This window comes from Salvelinus alpinus, chromosome 8 (assembly GCF_045679555.1).
Source record: "Salvelinus alpinus chromosome 8, SLU_Salpinus.1, whole genome shotgun sequence".
Classification (NCBI taxonomy): Eukaryota; Metazoa; Chordata; class Actinopteri; order Salmoniformes; family Salmonidae; genus Salvelinus; species Salvelinus alpinus.
Window position 1 is genome coordinate 79760110 of NC_092093.1, and position 24931 is coordinate 79785040.

Here is a 24931-nt window from a genome sequence, read left to right on the forward strand (position 1 = left end):
ACTACTCAGTTGAGAGTGTTTATTGTGTATGTAATATGTTGTATTTATTTAATTTTGAATATTAAAGTGAGTATTTTTTTTGCAAATGATCCCTAGGTCTCAATGTAATTTTCCCTTGTTAAATAAATGAAGAGAAAGCCTATTGTGAAAAAGTGTGTCGTCAAACTGTCAAAAACAAGCCACAGTTTTGAATGAATCATTTTGAAACATTCTTCAATTATTAACCCATGTACCCTCAATCCAACATGGAACAAATGCATTATAGATTTTGCCCAATATGCTAACGGGCCTCACCATATGTCTTGGCTAACACTTCAACTGATTTCTCTCTCCCTCCCTATGAATATGGACAATCTTAATTATATCAGTCCAATGATGAGCCACAAGTCACTGTTACGTAACCCTGATAATAATTTAATACTTATTTTGGGATGGTAGGGACAGACCATAATCTATATATTTGAGTCTACTGTTAACCATTTGGGACTATCTGACTGGGCCTACTACATTTTGTTAAATTGTTATACACTACTAGCAGCTACTGTGCTTTCTCTCAAAAATCCACATACTCATTAAAGGAACCTCTACGGGATTGGTGTCCCCCCACGGGATGGTTGAGCTAACGTAGGCTAATGTGATTAGCATGGTTGTAAGTAACAAAACATTTTCCCAGGACATAGACATATTTGATATTGGCAGAAAGCTTAAACTGCACTGTTCAATTTAAAGCAGCTATTACAAATAAAGAATAACATGCTATTGTTTGAGGAGAGTGCACAATTATGAACTTGAAAATGTATTAATAAACCAATTAGGCACAATTAGGCTTGAAACAACATTTTGAACAGATATGCAATGAGTTATTGAATCAGTCCAAAACGTTGCACATCCACTGCTGCCATCTAGTTGCCAGAATCTAAATTGCACCTGGGCTGGAATAATACATTATGACCTTTCTCTTGCATTTCAAAGATGATGGTACAACAAAACAAAACAAACACGTTTTTTCTTTGTATTATCTTTTACCAGATCTAATGTGTTATATTATCCTACATTTATTTCACATTTCCACAAGCTTCAAAGAGTTTCCTTTCAAATGTTATCAAGAATATGCATATCCTTGCTTCAGGTCCTGAGCTACAGGCAGTGACATTTGGGCATGTCATTTTAGGCGAAAGTTGAAAAAAAGGGTCAGATTTTTAAGGAAAGATCATATGTCCATAAAAAATTTGTCCATAACATTTTTTACGCCTGCTTGAATGTCAATAGCTCAGATACACATGAAAATATGAAATGACCCCATGATATATAGAACATCGGGACAACAATGATATAACATTAAAACTGACTAAACAACGTTTGCAGAGGAAATGTATATTGGCAAACATGAATTTCTATGCAATTAACTGCTTGGTGGGTCTTGTGTTTACCTACACTGTAAAACATTTCCTGTAATTTTTACAGTAAATTGCTGGCAGCACAGAAGCCAGTACATTTACTGTAGATTTACTGCAACATAAATTTACAGCATACTACTGGAACACATGACTACAGTACCATGCTGTATTTCTAGAATTTACAGTGTTTTACTGGAAGCACAGTGGTTAGTAAACTTTTGCAATTTTACAGTGCAAGTACTGCAGCTAGTGCAAAGTACAGTCAGTATTTTTGTTACATGTATTTGATATAAACTCAGCAAAAAAAGAAACATCCCTTTCTCAGGACCCTGGTTTAAACAGTGTTTCCCATGCTTGTTCAATGAACCATAAACAATTAATGGACATGCACCTGTGGAATGGTCATTAAGACACTAACAACTTACAGACGGTAGGCAGTTAAGGTCACAATTATAAAAATTTAGGACACTAAAGAGGCCTTACTACTGACTCTTGCAATGTCCGTACTGTGAGACGCCGAAGACAGCGCTACAGGGAGACAGGACGGACAGCTGATCATCCTCACAGTGACAGACGACATGTAACAACACTTGCACAGGATCGGTAAATCCAAACATCACACCTGCGGGACAGGTACAGGATGACAACAACAACTGCCCGAGTTACACCAGGAACTCACAATCCCTCCATGAGTGCTCAGACTGTCCGCAATAGGCTAAGAGAGGCTGGACTGAGGACTTATAGGCCTGTTGTAAGGCAGGTCCTCACTTGACATCACCGGCAACAACGTCCCCTATGGGCACAAACCCACCGTCGCTGGACCAGACAGGACTGGCAAAATGTGCTCTTCACTGATGAGTCGCAGTTTTGTCTCACCAGGGGTGATGGTCGGATTCGCGTTTATCTTCAAAGGAATGAGCGTTACACCGAGGCTTGTACTCTGGAGCGGGATTGATTTGGAGGTGGAGGGTCGGTCATGGTCTGGGGCCGTGTGTCACAGCACCATCGGACTGAGCTTGTCATTGCAGGCAATCTCAACGCTGTGTGTTACAGGGAAGACATCCTCCTCCCTCATGTGGTACCCTTCCTGTAGGCTCATCCAGCATGACAACTGCTCGTTCTGTGTGTGATTTCCTGCAAGACAGGAATGTCAGTGTTCTGCCATGGCCAACGAAAAGCCCGGATCTTAATCCCATTGAGCACGTCTGGGACCTGTTGGATCGGAGGGTTAGGGCTAGGGCCATTGCCCCTAGAAATGACCGGGAACTTGCAGGTGCCTTAGTGGAAGATGGCGGTAACATCTCACAGCAAGAACTGGCAAATCTGGTGCAGTCCATGTGGAGGAGATGCACTGCAGTACTTAATGCAGCTGATGGCAACACCAGATACTGACTGTTACTTTTAGATTTTGACCCCCCATTTGTTCAGGGACACATTATTCCATTTCTGTCAGTCATATGTCTGTGGAACCTGCTCAGTTTATGTCTCAGTTGTTGAATCTTATGTTCATACAAATATTTACATGTTAAGTTTGTTGAAAATAAACGCAGTTGACAGTGAGTTTAGGTATTTCAATACTTTCAATACCTATTTTGTAATTTGTACTTCACTGGCCTCAACTTCAATTTTTGTAGCCTATTTTGTACAGTTTAATTAATTAGAATGCATACATTTTGTATTTCCTAATTCAAATATGTACTTGCAAGTAACCCGCTTAACTACAACATTCTCGGTAACGGTAACATAATATTTTTGCTTGCTATAACTGTCGTATATTTTTGTTTAACTTTGTTTAATACACTGACTGTAAGTCGCTCTGGATAAGAGCATTTGCTAAATTAACAAAATGTACAATACCATTCAAAAGTTTGGGGTCACTTAGAAATGTCCTTGTTTTTCAAAGAAAATCATTTTTTTTTTTACATTAAAATAAGATCAAATTGATCAGAAACACAGTCTAGACATTGGTAATGTTGTAAATGACTATTGTAGCTGGAAACGGCAGATTTTTTATGGAATATCTACATAGGCGTACAGAGGCCCATTATCAGCAACCATCACTCCTGTGTTCCAATGGCACATTGTGTTAGCTAATCCAAGTTTATCATTTTAAAATGCTAATTGATCAATAGAAAACCCTTTTGCAATTACGTTAGCATAGTTAAAAACTGTTGTACTGATTAAAGAAGCAATAAAACTATCAAGGCACAAGGCGAGACACAAATGCAGACACAGGAGGCAGATGGTTGGAGTATTACAATGTTTATTATTCCAAAGGGGTAGTTAAGCGAATGGTCGTGGACAGTCAAAAATGTCAAAACCAGATCAGAGTCCAGGAGGTACAGAGTGGCAGACAGGCTCGTGTTCAAGGCAGGCAGAATGGTCAGGTAGGCGGGTACAAAGTCCAGAAACAGGCAAGGGTCATAACCGGGAGGACTAGAATAAGGAGATTGCAAAAAGCAGGAGAACGGGAAACCACTGGCTGACTTGGAAACATACAAGACGAACTGGCACAGAGTGACAGGAAACACAGGGATAAATACACTGGGGAAAACAAGCGACACCTGGAGGGGGTGGAGACAATAACGAAGACAGGTGAAACTGATCAGGGTGTGACAAAAACTGGCGCCTGAATTCTAAGAGTGCCCTGTTAGGGTGAAGGAGAATGAGATGGCAAGGGTAAGGAATGTCCAGCGTGTCTGTCCTATCTAGAGGCGGTGGGAAAATTGGAAGGAGCGAGTGGCGGGGAAGAAGCAATGGTAGTAGAGCCACCACGACCAGTGAAGGTTTCTCATCAACCAAGGGATAGTGAAATGATACATGTTAAAAAGGTGAACTTTGTATTATTTATTGCAATGGTCATAAACTGTACAGCACAAGCGGAGAAGTCTAAGAAAATTGGAATCATTGTGAATGCCGCTGAACATTTTTGGGCTCTTCATGAATTTACTGCCGAGGCGGTGCAAGAAATCCTGTCGGTGAATGTAGCCCCATCACAGGCCCCTGAGCCTGTGTAGGGATGTGTTTTGGAGTGGACTGTGATTAAAGAAGTATGATGGTTTAAAAAAGAAATACAAATTATTTAACGTTTTTTTATTTTGTATGATGTCGTTTTACCCCTTTCCCGGAATGTATTTAAAAAAAAAAGTTTATTATTCAATAACAATCTGGTGGCGGTAATGCCCAATTAACATTGGATGCCAACCGCCTTTATTAAGCCCAATCGAAGCAGAAGAATCCTGTATTTGTAAAAATATACCTTTTGGATGCATCTTTGCCCATCTCTGGCTAGTGCAAAGTACGTTACTGTAAAATCCACAGTAACTTGTCACCAGCTACCTGCAAGTTACTGTAAAATGCAGAGCAATGACATAGTACAATACTGTAAAATGACCTACAACTGTATACTGTAAGAAAGTAAATGCTACTGTAATCGTTACCTACCATTTTTTTTCAATTAGTTTATTTCTTTGTTACAGATATAAATAATTATAAAGGTTATATCTTACTGGGTTTCCCTTTACATTAAGTTGCTTGCTCCTGGGTAGGTACATGATAATTACAAGTATATCCTAGGTAACTTCATTGTTCTTACATTACACTTGATTAGGTATAGCCTTTGAGCCAGTCATAAGATAGAAATAAACTCATTGAAAATGACAGGTAGTTAATGACAGGGTGTGCCTTGTTACAATTGTTGTTACCCGGTCCTCACCTATTTATCAACCCTGGTATTAGATGTGAATTTGATAGTAGTGGGTCAAATTATGGTTAGAGTTATTAACATGGTAATTCACAGGTGATTTCAAATGTGAAATCACAAAACATTAAGTTACATAGTGGAACATGAAAATGTGTATTAACATCCGTAATTACACATATAGAATAACATTCAGCAACATTCCAATTGTGTAATAACTGCTAGCGCTACACTCTCATTACCATGTAAGTACATAGTAACACCTATGTAACTACTATGTTGCTACTACAGTTATTACTGTGTAGTTACATAGTAATAGGGCCAACTTAATGTAAAGCGTCACCTAATTAGTTTGTCGGTGCATAACAACAATAAATATGCAAACACTGATTGAATATCTCAATTCCAGTTAATCCATGTGTAAATCGTTATTCTCCATTTGGAATGAAGCAGCCAAGCAGATGCCACTCACACATTAACGTTTCTTCAATTAATTTAAGAGTAAACAATCTCTTGGTTCTCTGTTGACACCAGGTTAGATATAGGCCTAAAAACTTGTGAATTTGCCGTCGGTGGGCTTCATTAGCATGCTCTATACGTATCAGTAAGTCACTGAGGATAGTAGGAAATACACTTTAATGATATTTATACACAGCAGCCCACAATACCCATTATGTGCCCTTTATTTTATTTTATTCCATGGCAACAAGGCGTTTAAGTACCATAACACAGCGATGGATCCTAAGCCTCCACTATTCTATGTGGAGTTTCATTTCGTGAATTAACAAAACTGTGTGCTTAGTAATTAGGAGGCACTAGTGTGTTTGGCCCGAGGGCTGGAGTAAAGAAAGCATTCCCACTGGTGATGTGTTATGCATGGGATTCTCTTATGTACAGTGTAGGTTAGCATGGTGTGTGATGTTGGCTAGCCCCTCCAGAGATGAAAACAAATACTTTGCAAAACCCTCCAGACTCTTAACTATATAGACTTTGTTACATTTCTGAACAAAGCTGAAACATTTAATATATATATATAGAAATATATATAAAAAAACATTTATACAAAGGCAATTAATTAATAATTGTACAAATACTATCAGTTTAGAGGCTATTCATTGGGATATACTGTACTTGCAGATGCAGACCAAGGCACACACTAAACTGCTCTATGATTCTTTGCACCTGTTTTTGTCTTGGACTGCCAATTGTCAATCTGCAGTCCAAGACAAAAACAGGAGCATGGTATCCCCCCATAAAAATAGTTTTCAAGGAACAGAAAATTATCTTAGAACCATATTTCAACACACATCTCTTTTACGCTTTTGGTAAATGTTGACAAACAGAGGTTGCACTTCTCCCGACAACATGGCATACTGTCATGCATCAATAGCTTGTCGTTTTGTGTAAAAATAGCTGTGTTGAGCTTTTTAGGCACTGTGAACAAGCAGCTACTACGAGCAGACTGCCAGGCACATCCAATATTGTTGTTTATATTTCCTGGATGACACATAGAAAGAAATAGAAAGAAACTTTTATCCAAATATCCTCTCATAAAAAAAACATACATGCACAAACACACCAACACAGCAATGGGATCTCCAATTCCTCACTTCTTTGTCCTATTAATTGTGTAGCTCTAACTGAAGACATTAAACAACTCTGGACAAACAAAATATGAGCTTTTTAAGCAGCTAGAGGAAGTTAAATATGTTTTTTTCATAAGCAATTCATCTCAGCTGACGACAGTGAGAGGATGCACCCTCCACCACCACCACCACCCATACTGTTGACAGGGAGAATAAACATTTTAAACAGTCCCCTAAACGGTTGCTATGTCCTGTTACTGTATAAAGCATGACTAATTCTAAGTGGCAACAACAAGCAAGTCGATGCGGCTCCAAAATAAGTCATCAAGCTAAATGTCAAAGGGAGACGTAACCTTTTAAGAGGGCTAACCTTTAAGGCAAAGTGGCAAGATGGAGAGTAATTTAGTAGTGCAGGGGGCTAGAACTGGATCCTAATAAGTGTTGGTATGTGTGATAGCAATTAACTGTGGGTTAATGATTAGAGTATAATCGAGGAGCTCCCCATTATTACAGACATGCACCGCACACACACAAACAAAAGAGCGCGCATGCACACACATACACATATAGTATGGGGTCAGACAAATAAACTTTGTCAACCTTGTGCCTTGGTTGATTAATTAAGTGGATTAAGTGGTTAGTGCATGACTGTTATCCATTGGGGAGACACTTGGATGAACCGACACCACTCTAGATTCAGATCATGTGCTGTAATTTGGATGTGTTTGAGATACATAAAATACAGTACTTTAAAGTGCCTAAGATTGGCTATTCAATTGAGATAATTTGGTCTGAGAAAGGATCATTGAATGATAGATACAGGAATAAGGATATATAATAAGAACGGAAAGCAAGTCTCAGTTTTATACCAAATACATTTTAATACCAAAGTGGACTCAGTGAAGTGTTTGTAAAGGTGACATTTGCAAACTCTCACTCTTGCTCTCACTCTCACACACTCTTTCACTCACACACCTTGCAGACATTTTTATTTATGATTGGAATTTAATTCTCTCCTAACCTTAAAATACCTTAAATATGGAATCGGCAGTAGGTGAAACAGCGCCACTGTCCATCCCACCGCCTTTGTTATTGTTTTTGTTTTTTTACTAAGCGGAGGTGAGGAGCGTCGCGCAACTTGGTAAAAAAAATGCGGTACATACTGTATTCTGCTTTTCTATCATGCGTGTAATGATGTCCGAGTTAATTGTTTGCAGTAACTTCTTTGTTGTAATATCTCACACTGAAGTGGAAGTGTCACCATTAAGGATTCCAGCTTTAAATAAAATGTGAATCCACACCATTGTAAGGGCAGGTATACACTGAGTCTACAACACATCAGGAACACCTTACCAATATTGAGTTGCACCCCCTTTTAAGTGGTGGACCATTCTTGATACATGCGGGAAACTGTTGAGCGTCAAAAAGCAGCAGCATTGCAGTTCTTGACACAATCAAAATGGTGCGACTGGCACATACTACCATACCCTATTTAAAGGCACTTAAACCTTTTGTCTTGCTCATTCAGCCCCTGAATGGCACACATACACAATCCATGTCTCAATTGTCTCAAGGCTTAAAAAAGTATTCTTCTACCTGTCTCATCCTCTTCATCTATACTGATTGAAGTGAATTTAATAAGTGACATCAATAAAGGAACATACTGTACTTTCAACTGGATTCACCTGGTCAGTCTGTGTCATGGAAAGAGCAGGTGTTCCTAATGTTTTGTACACTCAGTATTGCAGGCATGTTGTTCATTATGTTATACTGAACGCTACCATTTAACATTTGGCAAAAATATACTACTATGCATGTTGTGTATTAGCTAACTCGTGTATGACTCTATTCAATCTGTAAAGCTAAAGCAATACGTATTCCGCGATATACATTTTAAGGTATTTTCCAATTGTGTCGACAAATGCAACGTTTACCGTGAATGCAGTCTCCGCTAAAGCGGGAACATTATTTAAAATTTCAATCACATTGTAAAACTGAACTTCCGCGTTAAGATTTGAATAGAGCCTTTAGTCTGAATGACTTCATCTAAAGTTCAACACTCTTCATGGACACAAAACATGCTCTCAAAATCAAAGCCATTTTACTCATGTCTAGTTCTGTTCCATATGATTTCCAATGCAAAAGGTCAGATGGCATGGCTGTAAAACCTTTATAGGTACTTTTTGGTCATTCCAGCACAGTCTTGGGTTGTGTCCCAAATTACACCCTAGTCCCTATATAGTGCACTACTTTTGACAAGGGACCATAAGGATCTGGTCAAAATTAGTGCACTATAACCCTGGTCAAAATGTGTGCACAATATAGGGTGCCATTTGGGAGATAGCAATGTCTTTAAGGGCTGCTGTCTGCAGCATTGAGGGCATGATGAAGCATCTTGCCCCGGGTTTAAGTGATAAAAGTGGAAGTGCTGGGCCATAAAACCACTTTTTCTGAGTAGGTAATCATAACCATTAATCATACTGGCACACTTCTCTTTCCCATTGGCCACAAAGAATAGGTCATGGCTAAAGACAGAACCTCAGACATCGGCCATGACTTCTGGTCCCGCCCCCTACTCAAGGCTGCTTTAGATTTTTATCCATAGTAAAGATTCTGTGAAATTACTACCTGAGAAGCTGTGCAGCTTGCTGAAAATAAAATGGCTCGTAATGATAAATCACCACATTTCAAAATGGATGAAAGCAATAAGGCCAATTAGATGCTGTCTTGTTGAACTACAACAGACAACCCAGACAATCCTAGAAAAATATTATATTACCATTAATGAGACAATCCTGACCTCCCAACTCAGACATGCAAAGCCAAAAATGCTTGAGATGTATCATGCCAATTCAGGCTCTTTAAAGTCATCTTCATTCCTTTGGTTGCCCTCTCAATTTTGGTGTTCACACAAATGTATCTAATCCCTGGCCAGCTTTTTTGGACTGACTCAGCGCAGAACTGAATATGACAAAATGAGGTCACACAGATAGCTGCTGCTACTGCTGCTACTGCTGCTACTGCTGCTGCTGCTTATGCTCAGGGACAGATTGGGACCAGAAATCGGCCTGGGTATTTCTAACACACAGGCTTTTTTTTTCCATGTGCAAAACCCACAATTTCAACAAACCCACTGGGGTAAAGATGGACAAGCCCATCTGGCATTTGCCTGAACTGCCCTATTGCTAGTCCATTTCTGCTGCTTTTACTGCTTGGTAAACTGCGCTGTGCTCGTTGTGGGTATCATAATGTTGGTGGCAACTGGCTGCTGCCCTGCATAGTGTCTGATTGTTATCAGGGTGATAGATAGCTGACAAAAGAGAGTGAGATACTGTGAAACTACCACCCAACCTTTGATTGAATGGCTAGATGCTACCAGGGACTTGTGGCATGGTGTTCCTTGGCACTTGTCTCATGATGACAAGTACACTTTGTTTTGTCACAATGTGCCTGACAGTAATATAGAAATATTCTGTTTTATAGATGAAATGTAATGTATCTATATCTGTCATGTGCAAAGTGTTACCAAGGCCTCCTGCTGTGATCAAGGCCCAGTGTAATTAGCATAGATTGTTAGCATAAATATCACAGGTCTTCTTGATAAAACTAAAACTACCATATAAAATTTAAATCATTGAATGAATCTTTCATGAAGTCGGGAGAAGAAAAGCTTAAAAGTGAGAGCCCCTCCAAGTTTTTCGTATCTGGGGGGGGGACCGGAACTGTCAGCTAAGTGGTAATAAACTGTGGTGAGACTTCAGGAGATAATCCAGATATAGTGTGTAATGTATGTGCGTTAGTGTGTTGGAATGGACTTTTGAAGCAGCTTTGTCCTTGTCGGAGAGGAGGAGGGACATTTAGGACGCTATGACGCTATGTGTGATATATAAACTAATGTACATGGTATTTTGAGTAGAGCTCTCGAGAATAAACGCTATTGATTAATTTGGTGGCTGGTCTTTGTCTATTTTATGCAAATAAGAACCTTACAAATTCTTAGAAACGGACAGAGTGTTTGCTTTGTTATAATTAAATTGGTTAACGAACACATAGGAATATAATTCTTCTAACAGCATCTGACATTTTCCTGAAATGCCATATGGCCAGTCCGTGCCTGCTTACCACCCACCCAACTTCCTCCTTTCATAATTGAGGTAATTGAGGTAGCCTGTGTCATAGAAACATAATCGTTTTCAGTGAATGTACATTACAATTCAAAGTTTTGGGGTCACTTAGAATTGTCTTTGTTTTCCATGAAAACATACATGAAATGAGTTGCAAAATGAATAGGAAATATAGCGAAGACGTTGACAAGGTTATAAATAATTATTTTTTTATTCAAATAATAATTGTGGCCTTTAAACTTTGCTTTCGTCAAAGAATCCTCCATTTGCAGCAATTACAGCCTTACAGACCTTTGGCATTATAGCTGTCAATTTGTTGAGGTAATCTGAAGAGATTTCACCCCATGCTTCCTGAAGCACCTCCATAAATTGGATTGGCTTGATGGGCACTTCTTACGTACCATACGGTTAAGTCGCCTCTTCACTGTTGACGTTGAGACTGTTTTTTTGCGGGTACTATTTAATGAAGCTGCCAGTTGAGGACTTGTGAAGCGTCTGTTTCTCAAACTAGACACTCTAATGTATTTGTCCTCTTGCTTAGTTGTGCACCGGGGCCTCCCACTCCTCTTTCTATTCTGGTTAGAGACAGTTTGCGCTGTTCTGTGAAGGGAGTAGTACACAGCGCTGTACGAGATCTTCAGTTTCTTGGCAATTTCTCGCATGGAATAGCCTTCATTTCTCAGAACAAGAATAGACTGATGAGTTTCAGAAGAAAGTTATTTGTTTCTGGCCATTTTAAGCCTGTAATCGAACCCACAAATGCTGATGCTCCAGATACTCAACTAGTCTAAAGAAGGCCTGTTTTATTGCTTCTTTAATCAGACAACAGTTTTCAGCTGTGCTAACATAATTGCAAAAGGGTTTTCTAATCATCAATTAGCCTTTTAAAATTATAAACATGGATTAGCTAACACAACGTGCCTTTGGAACACAGGAGTGATGGTTGCTGATAATGGGCCTCTGTACGCCTATGTAGATATTCCATAAAAAAAAACAGCAGTTTACAGCTACAATAGTCATTTACAACATTAACAATGTTGACACTTTCTGATCAATTTGATGTTATTTTAAATGGACAAAAAATTTGCTTTTCTTTGAAAAACATGGACGTTTTTAACCTGTTGAGGCCACGGGTGCCGCTAGCGGCACTCCTCCCACATTCCATTGAAAAGGCAGAGCGGCAAATTCAAAAAAAATAATTGAAATATTTAACTTTCACACATTAACAAGTCCAATACAGCATTTGAAAGATAAACATCTTGTCAATCCAAACAACATGTCCGATTTTTTAAATGTTTTACAGAGAAAACACCACATATATTTATGTTAGGTCACCACCAAATAAAAAAAGACAGACAGACATTTTTCACAGCACAAGTAGGCTGCAGGTAGCATGCACAAGCCAACCTAACTAACCTAGAACCAACCTAAATAACCTAGAAAAAACTACCTCAGATGACAGTCCTATAACATGTTACACAATAAATCTATGTTTTGTTCAAAAAAATTGCATATTTTAGCTATAAATCAGTTTTACATTACTGCTACCATCATAGCTACAGTCAGAAATCGCACGGGAGTAGCCAGAGTAAATACAGACACCAACTACCTAATTACACATCATAAAACATTTCAGACAAATATATGGTGGATAGCTAATGAAAGACAAATATCTTGTGAATACAGACAATATTTCCGATTGTTGAAGTGTTTTACAGCGAAAACACCACATATATTTATGTTAGTTCACCACCAAATACAAAAGACAGACAGACATTTTTCACAGCAACGGTAGCATGCAAGTAGCTAACCTAACTAACCTAGAACCAACCTAGAACCAACCTAAATAACCTAGAAAAAACTCCCTCAGATGACAGTCCTATAACATGTTACACAATAAATCTATGTTTTGTTCGAAAAATGTGCATATTTTAGCTATAAATCAGTTTTACATTACTGCTACCATCATAGCCACCATCACAGCTACAGTCAGAAATCGCATGGCAGTAGCCAGAGAAAATACAGACACCAACGTCAACTACTAATTACACATCATAAAACATTTCAGAACAATATATGGTGGATAGCTAATGAAAGAATAAGATCTTGTGAACAGAGCCAATATTTCCGATTTTTGAAGTGTTTTACAGCGAAAACACAATATATCGTTATATTAGCTTACTACAATAGCTAGCACACAGCAGCATTGCTTCTAGTCAAACGGTAGCATAGCACAGTTCGACAGATATATATGAAAAAGCATCCCAAATTGGGTCCTTATCTTTGTGGATCTTCCATCAGAATGTTCTCCAAGGGGTCCTTTGTTCAGAACCGACTTTATTTGGATCCATAACGAACGATTTCCCTCAGAATTAGCAAGCACCATTAGCTAGCATTGCTAGCCTCTCGTTCTTGAACCAATTCTTGCGTCGCATCACGTCTAAAGTCCAGAATAAATTTCAATAATATAATTAAACTATATTGAAAAAACATACTTTAAGATGATATTGTGACATGTATCAAAGAAAATCGAAGCCAGAGATCATATTCACCTTTAAAAAGGTTCTTCAATGAGCCGAGTACAGGTCAGACTTCGCGCCCAAGAAATAAATAAAAGTGCGCACGTCTCAGTCCAAGACGTTGTGTTCAGTCCCTGGTCGAGATAATCAACTGATTTTTTCTCTCACTTCCGCATTACACACAGGCGAAGGCGTATGACGTGTTTCTACAGTCATAAGTGACATGCCCTTTTATAGACAAGCTCCTGAAGAGAGAGTTCGCTTTTGGAAATCTCACTTCCGGTTAGGAAATGGTCTGTAAAAGGAGTTCTGTTTCACTTAGAGAAATAATTCAAACGTTTTTAGAAACTAGAGACTGTTTTCTATCCAATAGTAATAATAATATGCATATTGTACGAGCAAGAATTGAGTACGAGGCCGTTTAAAAATCATACGATTTTCTCCAAAAGTGAAAACAGCACCCCCTTGTCCTCAACAGGCTAAGTGACCCCAAAGTTTTGAACGGTAGTGTATATGAAGTGTAATTCAGCCTTGCAACTTCTTTACAGAAATTGTGTGAAATCCAAATGGAAATAGAGCTGAAAACCGTTTATGTTACACTGAACAAAAATATCAATGCAACAATCAAAAATGACAAAGATTTTCCTGAGATACAGTTCACATAACGAAATCAATGAATCTGTTGGTCACAGAAATAAAGAAAGTAGGGCCGTGGATCAGAAAATCTGTCAGTATCTAGTCTGACCAGTGCAATACATCTCCTCGGATAGAGTTGATCAGGCTGTTGATTGTGGCCTCTGGAATGTTGTCCCACACGCTGTCGTACACATCGATCCAGACCATCCCAAACATGCTCAATAGGTGACATGTCTGCTGAGTATGCAGGCCACGGAAGAACTTGGACATTTTCAGCTTCCAAGATTTGTGTAGACCATGCATTCAGAAAGTATTCAGACCCCTTCATTTTTCCACATTTTGTTACGTTACAGCCTTATTCTAAAATGGATTCATTAAAAAAAAAAATCTTCATAAGTCAACACACAATACCCCATAATGACGAAGTGAAAACAGGTTTTTAGAAATTTTTGTATTCAGTATTCAGACCCTCTGCTATGAGACTCAAAATTGAGCTCAGGTGCATCCTGTTGCCATTGATCACCCTTGAGATGTTTCTACAACTTGGAGTCCACCTGTAGTAAATTCAGTTGATTGGACTTGATATGGAAAGGCACACACCTGTCTATATAAGGACCCACAGATGACACTGCATGTCGGAGCTAAAACCAAGCCATGAGGTCGAACAATTGTCCATAGAGCTCCGAGACAGGATTGTGTCGAGGCACAGATCTGGGGAAGGGTACCAAACGATTTCTGCAGTATTGAAGGTCCCCGAGAACACAATGGCCTCCATCATTCTTAAATGGAAGACGTTTGGAACCACCAAGACTCTTCCTAGAGTTGGACGCCCGACCAAACTGAGCAATCGGGGGAGAAGGGCCTTGGTGAGAGAGGTGACCAAGAACCCGATGGTCACTCTGACAAAGCTCCAGAGTTCCTCTGTGGAGATAGGAGAAGGACAACCATCTCTGCAGCACTCCACCAATCAGACCTTTATGGTAGAGTGGCCAGACGGAAGCCACTCCTCAGTAAAAGGCGCATGACAGCCCCTTTGGAGTTTGCCAAAAGGCACTTAAAGACTCTCAGACCATGAGAAACAAGATTATCTGGTCTGATGAAACCAATATTGAACTCTTTGGCCTGAATTCCTGAATTCCAAGCGTCACTTCAGGAGGAATCCTAGCACAATCCCTACGATGAAGCATGGTGGTGGCAGCATCATGCTGTGGGGATGTTTTTCAACGGCAGGGAGACTAGTCAAGTTTGAGGGAAAGATGAACAGAGAAAAGTACAGAGAGACCCTTAATGAAAACCTGCTCCAGAGTGCTCAGGACTTCAGACTGGGTTGAAGGTTCACCTTCCAACAGGACAACAAACCTAAGCACACAGCCAAGACAAAGCAAGAGTGGCTTCGGGACAAGTCTCTGAATGTCTTCGAGGCGCCCCACCTAGAGCCCGGACTTGAAACCAATCGAAGATCTCTGGAGAGACCTGAAAATAGCTGTGCAGTGATGCTCCCAATCCAACCTGACAGAGCTTGAGAGGATCTGCAGAAAAGAATGGGAGAAACTCCCCAAATATAGGCGTGCCAAGGAGACTCAAGGATGTAATCGCTGTCAAAGGTGCTTCAACAAAGTACTGAGTAAAGTGTCTGAATGATTATGTAAATGTGATATTTAAATTTGAAATGTTTTATACATTTGCAAAAATTCTAAAAACCTGTTTTTGCTTTGTCATTATGGGGTACTGTGTGTAGATTGATGAGGGGAAAAAAACTATTTAATACATTTTAGATTAAGGCTGTAACCTAACAAAATGTGGAAAAATTCAAGGGGTCTGAATACTTTCCGAATGCACTGTAGATCCTTGTGACATGGGGCCTTGCAAAACTACCATGCTGAAACATGAGATTATGGTGGCGGATGAATGGCACGACAATGGGTCTCAGGATCTCGTCACGGTATCTCTGTGCATTCAAATTGTCATCAATAAATTGCAATTGTGTTCAATTTTCTGTAGCTTATGCCTGCCTACACCATAAATCAAATTGTCATCAATAAAATGCAATTGTGTTCAATTTTCTGTAGCTTATGCCTGCCTACACCATAAACCAACAACCAATATGGGGCTCTCTGTTCACAATGTTGACATTGGCAAACCCTTCTGCCCGGTACAGTTGAAACCGAGATTCATCCGTGAAGAGCTCACTTCTCCAGTGTTGAGGATGATGAGCACACAGATGAGCTTCCCTGAGACGGTTTCGGAAAGTTTGAGCAGAAATTCTTCGGTTGTGTAAACCCAGAGATCATCAGCTGTCTTGTGTGGGAAAACTGCACATTTTAGAGTGGCCTTTTATTGCCCCCAGCACAATTTGCACCTGTGTAATGATCATGCTGTTTATTCAGCTTCTTGATATGGCACACCTGTCAGGTGACTGGATTATCTTGGCAAACAAGAAATACTCACTCACAAGGTGGTAAACAAATTTGTGAACAACATTTTAGAGAAATACGCTTTTTGAGTATATGGAACATTTCTGGGATATTGTATTTAAACTAAAAAAACATGGGACCAACAATTTACATGTTGTGTTTATATTTGTGTTCGGTGTACATGTGACTTACGAGTGTTAGAAGCGTTTTGAATTTTACCAGCACCTCAAAAGACCGATGGAAGTCTGGGAACAGTGCTTTTAGTCAGTCAGAAATCCCTCCACTGGTGGAAATACAGTGCCACCATAGGATGCGTTTTAAATTACACCCTAAAATCCATTTAAAAACCTTCATAACAGCTCTGCAGCCAGCTGGTGCCAAAATGTCCCCCCCCCCCCCCCCCCCAAAAGAGATCGCTCATGCGGAACATCCCTGAGCTAGAACGTCGCTGAGTCCATGGCGTACCTTCCTGTAAAATCTGTATGAGAATCATCGCACTAATGGTTTACAGTGACAATACCAAGTATTAACTGTGAAGGAGAGAGAGAGAGAGAGAGAGAGAGAGAGAGAGAGAGAGAGAGAGAGAGAGAGAGAGAGAGAGAGAGAGAGAGAGAGAGAGAGAGAGAGAGAGAGAGAGAGAGAGAGAGAGAGAGAGAGAGAGAGAGAGAGAGAGAGAGAGAGAGAGAGAGAGAGAGAGAGAGAGAGACACTCCTTAATATCACACAGATGGTAAATTCCTTTCTAAATAAGTTATTTTGCTATTAGTGATTGGTAATATCGTGACACCATTAGGTTCTAATCATAGATTAGTATGGACTGATTTAAAGGAAAGAAGGTATGGTGGTAGGCATTTGGATTTGTCCCCTGGGCCTAGTGATCAAGGTTAACACACCCCAAGCATTGAATCTGTGAAGATCAATAAAGGCCAAAGCTAGCCAATATACCAGCATTGTCATTCACACACATCTTGAAAGTAAATATTTGAACAATAAGCTGGTGAAGACCTCCACAAAAAAATTACACATTGATACCCCACATATAAAAACGGACAGCTTAGAATATACTTTTGAACATGTACTCTGACATTTACGAACATCCAAGTAAAACATCCCACTGTAATTGGAATGTAGAGCGTTCACACAATGTCTCCTTATTGCCTTCCAATAGCAAGTAGCAGCTGTGTAATCTAACACGCCTGCTTGGGGCATTTTAATCAACAGTTGTGATTCATAATGCTGCTTGTACCATACTGGTTAAAACCCTGTATCAGTGAATTATACAGATGCAAAGCCCCTTCTTTCCATCAGTACAATACAAATGATAATGGTCAATATGACGGCAATGTTTGACATCATGTGTTACTTATGACATTCCAAATACTTTTACTCAATTTTTCCAATATGCCAAATATTTCCATTAGACATATATTTGGATATGACTCTGGATAGTGATTTTATTTTGACATCCTTGTATCTTTTACCTATAAAATAAATAATTATTCCAGTGAGACAAATTTTTTTTAAAGAATTGTAACATCTAAACAATATCAGTGAGAACCTAGTCTTTGAAATCCAGCTGTGTTGACAATGCTGTCTCAGACTTTGGCTTCAATGCACCTAGCACTTCATTGGGCAACACATCAGGGGACTGTCTAGCTGACATATTACAGCTCTGTTTCTAGAAAAATAGTATACAGTATACAGGCACACACACAAATACACACTCGAGAACACACCGTTTCTAGAAAAAAAGTATCCCTCTCTCTTCCGCATATTAAGTCTGCTACCATCCGAAAAAAAGGCATTCCCAGGGTCACTGACACTCATAACAGTGAGTGAACAACAAAATAGCAGAATACATTTACTCAATTAGCCTCCGCATAATCAGTCAGGTATGAGTGTGTACCCAGTGTTGAGAGTGTAGCCTATAATAAAATAATATCTGGTAATTTGTCAATTAAATCTCCAACATACAGTATACATGGACAAACACTAAGTACACAGCAAAATACACACTCAAGAACATACAGTATAAATGTTTACAGTATGTGGGCCCAGTTCTGCCTATTCACAGAGCTATGATATAGGGGTTATTCGCAGAGGAGGTAAAGGCTATATCTCTAACTAGCAGAAGTGGCACTGTCCTGTTTCCTTTGAGCACCACCAAGAAACAAGAGAGGGAATACACGTTATGTTAGGTTTGTCTTCTCCCTCTGCGAGTAGATGAAGCCTCACAATAGTCAGGGAGGGGAAAGGGGGGTGGGGAGTATGTGTGTGTGTGTGTGTGTGTGTGTGTGGGGGGGGGGGGGGGGTTATGATTTTAAAGCAGACTAGGCATAGCAGCACAGTATCTAATCTTACACAATGCTTCAGGGTGGAGACCAAGCCCATACAACAAAAGTCATTTTTCCCACCAAAAAAACCTTCAATTACAACTCGCAAATTGCGATCACCTTTTTTCTTTCCCTTTCTTTTCCAGCACACATTCTCTCTTTTCTCAACTGGCTCGAGAATACACACACTGTACATACGAGATCAAACCAGCCAGACTTTTACGTGATTCAAACAGTAAAATAATGATTACATTTCCAACACAATCCAAAGCTCATCAAGCACATTTACTCTTACCGTTGTACTTTAAGCTGAGACTCCGGAGCTCTGGCTTGATGAATTATTACCTCAGGAAAGCTGTGCTGGAACTGGAGTGTAACCTACAACAGCATCAGTAGCTGCAGCGTACGGCATCAGCAGTAAGAATAAGAAGAAGGCAAAGAGGATAACAGGAGTAGGAGGAAGGCGTGAACACTGAATTATGGATGTAGAGAGAGGGAATCCTGTCCTGTCCACTCTCACTCCCCAGATCGCATGGCGTGAATCAGCTCTTGCATGAATCAAACGGCTCAGTCAACTCAGGTCCTTGCACTGAGAGATGAGAGGAACAGAGGGAGCTCAGCCAGCAGCTGGACGGGGAAGGAGGAGGGAGGGAGGTGAAGGAAGAACAGATCAGTAGAGAAGAAGAGAGGAGCAGTGGAGAGTACGTGGACAAATTCCTGCTCAGCCAAACACTCATCTCCTTGCATCACACTCCTCCTCTGCTTGCTGCCTTTCTCTATCACTTGCTCTCTCTTTCTCTCTATCATTCTCTCTTTGTCAATTTTCAGAATAAACTTTGTGTTACTCCTGTCTGGACAGACATGACTAAAGATCAATAACTTCTAAAATAGCTTTGGACTAAGTTTTATCACAAGCACTTAGAGTCGGGAAGGACACAATTTGGGCAGCATGTACACCACATACAAAACAGTATGTTGCATTGTGGCCATAGACATACACTGAGTGTAAGAAATATTAGGAACACCTTCCTAATATTGAGTTGGCACTCCCTTTTGCCCTCAGAACAGCCTAAATGTGTCAGAGCATGGACTCTACAAGGTGTCGCAAGTGTTGCACAGGGATGCTGTGCCAGGTTGACTCCAATGTTTCCCACAGTTGTGTCAAGTTGGCTGGATGTCCTTTGGGTGGTGGACAATTCTTGATACACACGTGAAAATGTTGAGCATGAAAAACCCAGCAGCGGTGCAGTTCTTGACACATTCAAACGAGTAGTCCTCGTATCTACTACCATACCCCGTTCATAGGCACTTAATGGGGAATTTCACCCTGGGGGAATCTGGACTTGTTTTCATCATGTCAGAGGCATTTCTAGGACAGTAAGATGTTTCACACATAGTTGCCCAGGAGGAAGGCAGGTCTGAGCTTCGTGAGCTGAATTATACACCTATGACAGCTTCTTGTGTATTGCGGGGGACTAGATCTAAATTTACATGTAGTTGCAAAGGCTCTATGTTATACTGATCGCACTATGCATTTTGGTGGATGTAGATATGCTTGTCCTTGTTCGATAGAGCCTTTGGTTGTCTTTCAGCGATGTTCCTATTGGCGGATTCACTGCTAAATATATGAGCAGAGTAATTTTTTCTGTCTCAGAAAGACTACTTGTGTTGTGTTGGTGCATCCTGTTTCCACTGATCATCCTTCAGAGGTTTCTACAAGTTTATTGGAGTCCACCTGTGGTAAATTCAATTGATTGGACATGATTTGGAAAAGCACAAACCTGTCTATATAAGGTCCCACAGTTGACAGTCCATGTCAGAGCAAAAACCAAGCCATGAGGTCAAAGGAATTGTCTGTAGAGCTCCGAGACAGGATTGTGTCGAGGAACAGATCTGGGGAAGGGTACCAAAAACTTTCTGTTGCATTGAAGGTCCCCAAGAACTTAGTGGCCTCCATCATTCTTAAATGGAAGAAGTTTGTAACCACCAATACACTTCCTAGAGCTGGCCGCCTGGTTAAACTGAGCAATCGGGGTAGAAGGGCCTTGGTCAGTGAAGTCACCAAGAACCCGATGGTGACTCTGACAGAGCTCCAGAGTTCCTCTGTGGAGATGGGAGAACCTTCCAGAAGGACAACCATCTCTGCAGCACTCCACCCATCAGGCCTTTATGGTAAAATGGCCAGACAGAATCAACTCCTCGGTAAAAGGCACATGGCAGCCCACTTGGGGTTCATATGTAATGCATTTGAACACATTTCTCAAAACCTGTTTTTGCTTTCTCATGTGACGATCCTCCCAGTAGGTCTGCCGAAATCTTTCTCTTTGCTCTTGTTTTCCTTATTAGGATGTCGGAGGGCGGAGCCTCGAGAGTCGTCAGAGCAATGGGTCACACCTGGGCCCGGGTGTGTCCCAAGATAAATATACAGTGCCTTGCAAAAGTATTCATCCCCCTTGGTATTTTTCCTATGTTGTTGCATTACAACCTTTGTCTACCATTTAAAATATATATATATATATATATTTCACCTTTATTTAACCAGGTAGGCTAGTTGAGAACAAGTTCTCATTTACAACTGTGACCTGGCCAAGATAAAGCAAAGCAGTGCGACACAAACAACAACACAGAATTACACATGGAATAAACAAACATACAGTCAATACCACAATAGAGAAAAAAAGTCTATATACAGTGTGTGCAAAGGAGGTAAGGCAATAAATAGGCCATAGTGGCGAAATAATTACAATTTAGCAAATAAACACTGGAGTGATAGATGTGCAGGAGATGAATGTGCAAGTAGAGATACTGGGGTACAAAAGAGCAAAAATAAATAAATTATGGTATGGGGATGAGGTAGTTGGATGGGCTATTTACAGATGGGATATGTACAGATGCAGTGATCTGTGAGCTGCTCTGACAGCTGGTGCTTAATGTTAGTGAAGGAGATATGGGTCTCCAGCTTCAGTGATTTCTGCAATTCGTTCCAGTCATTGGCAGCAGAGAACTGGAAGGAAAGGGAGCCAAAGTAGGCATTGGCTTTGGGGGTGACCAGTGAAGTGTATCTGCTGGATCGCGTGCTATGAGTGGGTGCTGCAATGGTGACCAGTAAGCTGAGATAAGCCGGGGCTTTACATAGCAAAGACTTATAGATGACCTGGAGCCAGTGGGTTTGTCTACGAATATGAACCGAGGGCCAGCCAACGAGAGCATACATGTCGCAGTGGTGGGTAGTATATGGGGCTTTGGTGACAAAATGGATGGCACGGACAGCACTGTGACTGCATCCAATTTGCTGAGTAGAGTGTTTGATGACATCGCCGAAGTCAAGGATTGGCTGGACAGTCAGTTTACGAGGGTATGTTTGGCAGCATGAGTGAAGGATGCTTTGTTGCGAAATAGGAAGTCGATTCTAGATTTAATGTTGGATTGGAGATGCTTAATGTGAGTCTGGAAGGAGAGTTTAGAGTCTACCCAGACACCTAGGTATTTGTAGTTGTCCACATATCCTAAGTCAGAACCGTCCAGAGTAGTGATGCTGGACGGGCGGGCAGGTGCGGGCAGCGATCGGTTGAAAAGCATGCATTTAGTTTTACTTTCATTTAAGAGCAGTTGGAGGCCACGGAAGAGCTGTATGGCATTGAAGCTCGCCTGGAGGTTAGTTAACACAGTGTCCAAAGAAGGGCCAGAAGTATACAGAAGAGGTGGATCAGAGAATCAGCAGCACTAAGAGCGACATCATTGATGTGTACAGAGAAGAGAGTCGGCCCAAGAATTGAACCCTGTGGTAACCCCATAGAGACTGCCAGAGGTCCCGACAACAGGCCCTCCGATTTGACACACTGAACTCTGTCTGAGAAGTAGTTGGTGAACCAGGCGAGGCAGCCATTTGAGAAACCAAGACTGTTGAGTCTGCCGATAATAATGTGGTAATTGACAAAGTCGAAAGCCTTGGCCAGGTCAATGAATACAGCTGCACAGTATTGTCTCTTATCAATTGCGGTTATGATATCATTTAGGACCTTGAGCGTGGCTGAGGTGCACCCATGACCAGCTCGGAAGCCAGATTGCGTAGCGGAGAAGGTACGGTGGGACTCGAAATGGTCGGTGATCTGTTTGTTAACTTGGCTTCGAAGACCTTAGAAAGGCAGGATAGGATAGATATAGGTCTGTAGCAGTTTGGGTCTAGAGTGTCTCCCCTTTGAAGATGGGGATGACCGTGGCAGCTTTCCAATCTTTGGGGATCTCAGACGATACGAAAGAGAGGTTGAACAGGCTAGTAATAGGGGTTGCAACAATTTCGGTTGCTAATTTTAGAAAAAGAGGGTCCAGATTGTCTAGCCCTGCTGATTTGTAGGGGTCCAGATTTTGAGCTCTTTCAGAACATCTGCTATCTGGATTTGGGTGAAGGAGAAATGGGGAGCCTTGGGCAGGTAGCTGTGGGCGGGGTGCAGGGCTGTTTACCTGGGTAGGGGTGGCCAGGTGGAATGCATGGCCAGCCGTAGAAAAATGCTTATTGAAATTCTCAATTATCGTGGATTTATCGGTGGTGACAGTGTTTTCTAGCCTCAGTGCAGTGGGCAGCTGGGAGGAGGTGCTCTTATTCTCCATGGACTTTACAGTGTCCCAGAACATTTTGGAGTTTGTGCTGCAGGATGCAATATTCTGTTTGAAAAAGCTAGCCTTTGCTTTCCTAACTGTCTGTGTATATTGGTTCCTAACTTCCCTGAAAAGTTGTATATCGCGGGGGCTAATTGATGCTAATGTCGTACGCCACAGGATGTTTTTGTGCTGGTCAAGGGCAGTCAGGTCTGGAGTGAACCACGGGCTATATCTGTTCCTGGTTAATTTTTTTGGGAAAAAATAATGCTTATTTAAGATTGTGAGGAAAAGCACTTTTAAAGAATAACCAGACATCTTGAACTGACGGAATGGGGTCAATATCCTTCCAGGATACCCGGGCCAGGTCGATTAGAAAGGCCTGCTCGCTGAAGTGTTTTAGGGAGCGTCTGACAGTGATGAGTGGTGGTCGTTTGACCGCAGACCCATTACGGACACAAGCAATGAGGCTGAGATCCTGGTTGAAGACAGCAGAGGTGTATTTGGAGGGCAGGTTGGTTAGGATGATATCTATTAGGGTGCCTGTGTTTACGGTTTTGTGGTTGTACCTGGCAGGTTCATTGATCATTTGTGTGAGATTGAGGGCCATACCATACCATGTGAACCAGTGTACGTTTTCCTACCTACCTGTCGGTGTTGTGTCTTATCCATTGTCTCTGTCTGAGATCAATTCAGTTATGTGGGTATGTGCCCCCACCCACAGGCGGCTGGGGGCACAGGTACAGTTCCTTGCAAAAGTATTCATCCCCCTTGGCGTCTTAAAATTTTTGTTGCAATACAACCTGTAATTTAAATTCATTTTTATTTGGATTTCATGTAATGGACATACACAAAATAGTCCAACTTGGTGAAGTGAAATTGACAAAATTACTTGTTTCAAATAATAAAAAATAAATAAAAAACTGAAAAGTGGTGCTTGCAAATGTATTCACCCCTTTGCTATGCAGCCCCTAAATAAGATCTGGTGTAACCAATTACCTTCAGAAGTCACATAACTACTTTAATAAAGTCCACCTGTGTGCAATCTAAGTGTCACATGATCTTTCTCATGATCTCAGTATATATGCACCTGTTCTGAAAGGCCCCAGAGTATGCAGCTCCACTAAGCAAGAGTCATCACCAAGCAAGCGACCCCATGAAGACCAAGGAGCTCTCCAAACAGGTCAGGGACAAAGTTGTGGAGAAGAACAGATCAGGGTTGGGTTATAAAAAAATATCAGAAACTTTGAACATCCCACGGAGCACCATTAAATCCATTTTTTAAAAATGGAAAAAATATGGCACCACAACAAACCTGCCAAGAGAGGGCCGTCCACCAAAACTCACAGACCAGGCAAGGATGGCATTAATCAGAGAGGTAACAAAGAGACCAAAGATAACCCTGAAGGAGCTGCAAAGATCCACAGCGGAGATTGAAGTATCTGTACATAGGACCACATTAAGCCGTACACTCCACAAAGCTGGGCTTTATGGAAGAGTGTCCAGAAAAAAGCCATTGCTTAAAGAAAAAAATAAGCAAATGGTGTTTGCCAAAAGGCATGTGGGAAACTCCCCAAACAAATGGAAGAAGATACTCTGGTCAGATGAGACTAAAATTGAGCTGTTT

The 24931-nt window shown here is 40.8% G+C and overlaps 1 protein-coding gene across 1 annotated transcript in view; it reads right to left on the reverse strand.

The window, feature by feature from the left end:
• Positions 1–19410, reverse strand: part of LOC139583760 (cadherin-18-like) — a 379939-nt gene extending 360529 nt beyond the window's left edge. The window contains exon 1 of the mRNA XM_071415200.1: positions 19004–19410. The gene's annotated coding sequence lies outside the window, so the exon portion shown is untranslated. The remainder of the gene's footprint in view (positions 1–19003) is intronic.
• Positions 19411–24931: the final 5521 nt, after the last annotated feature.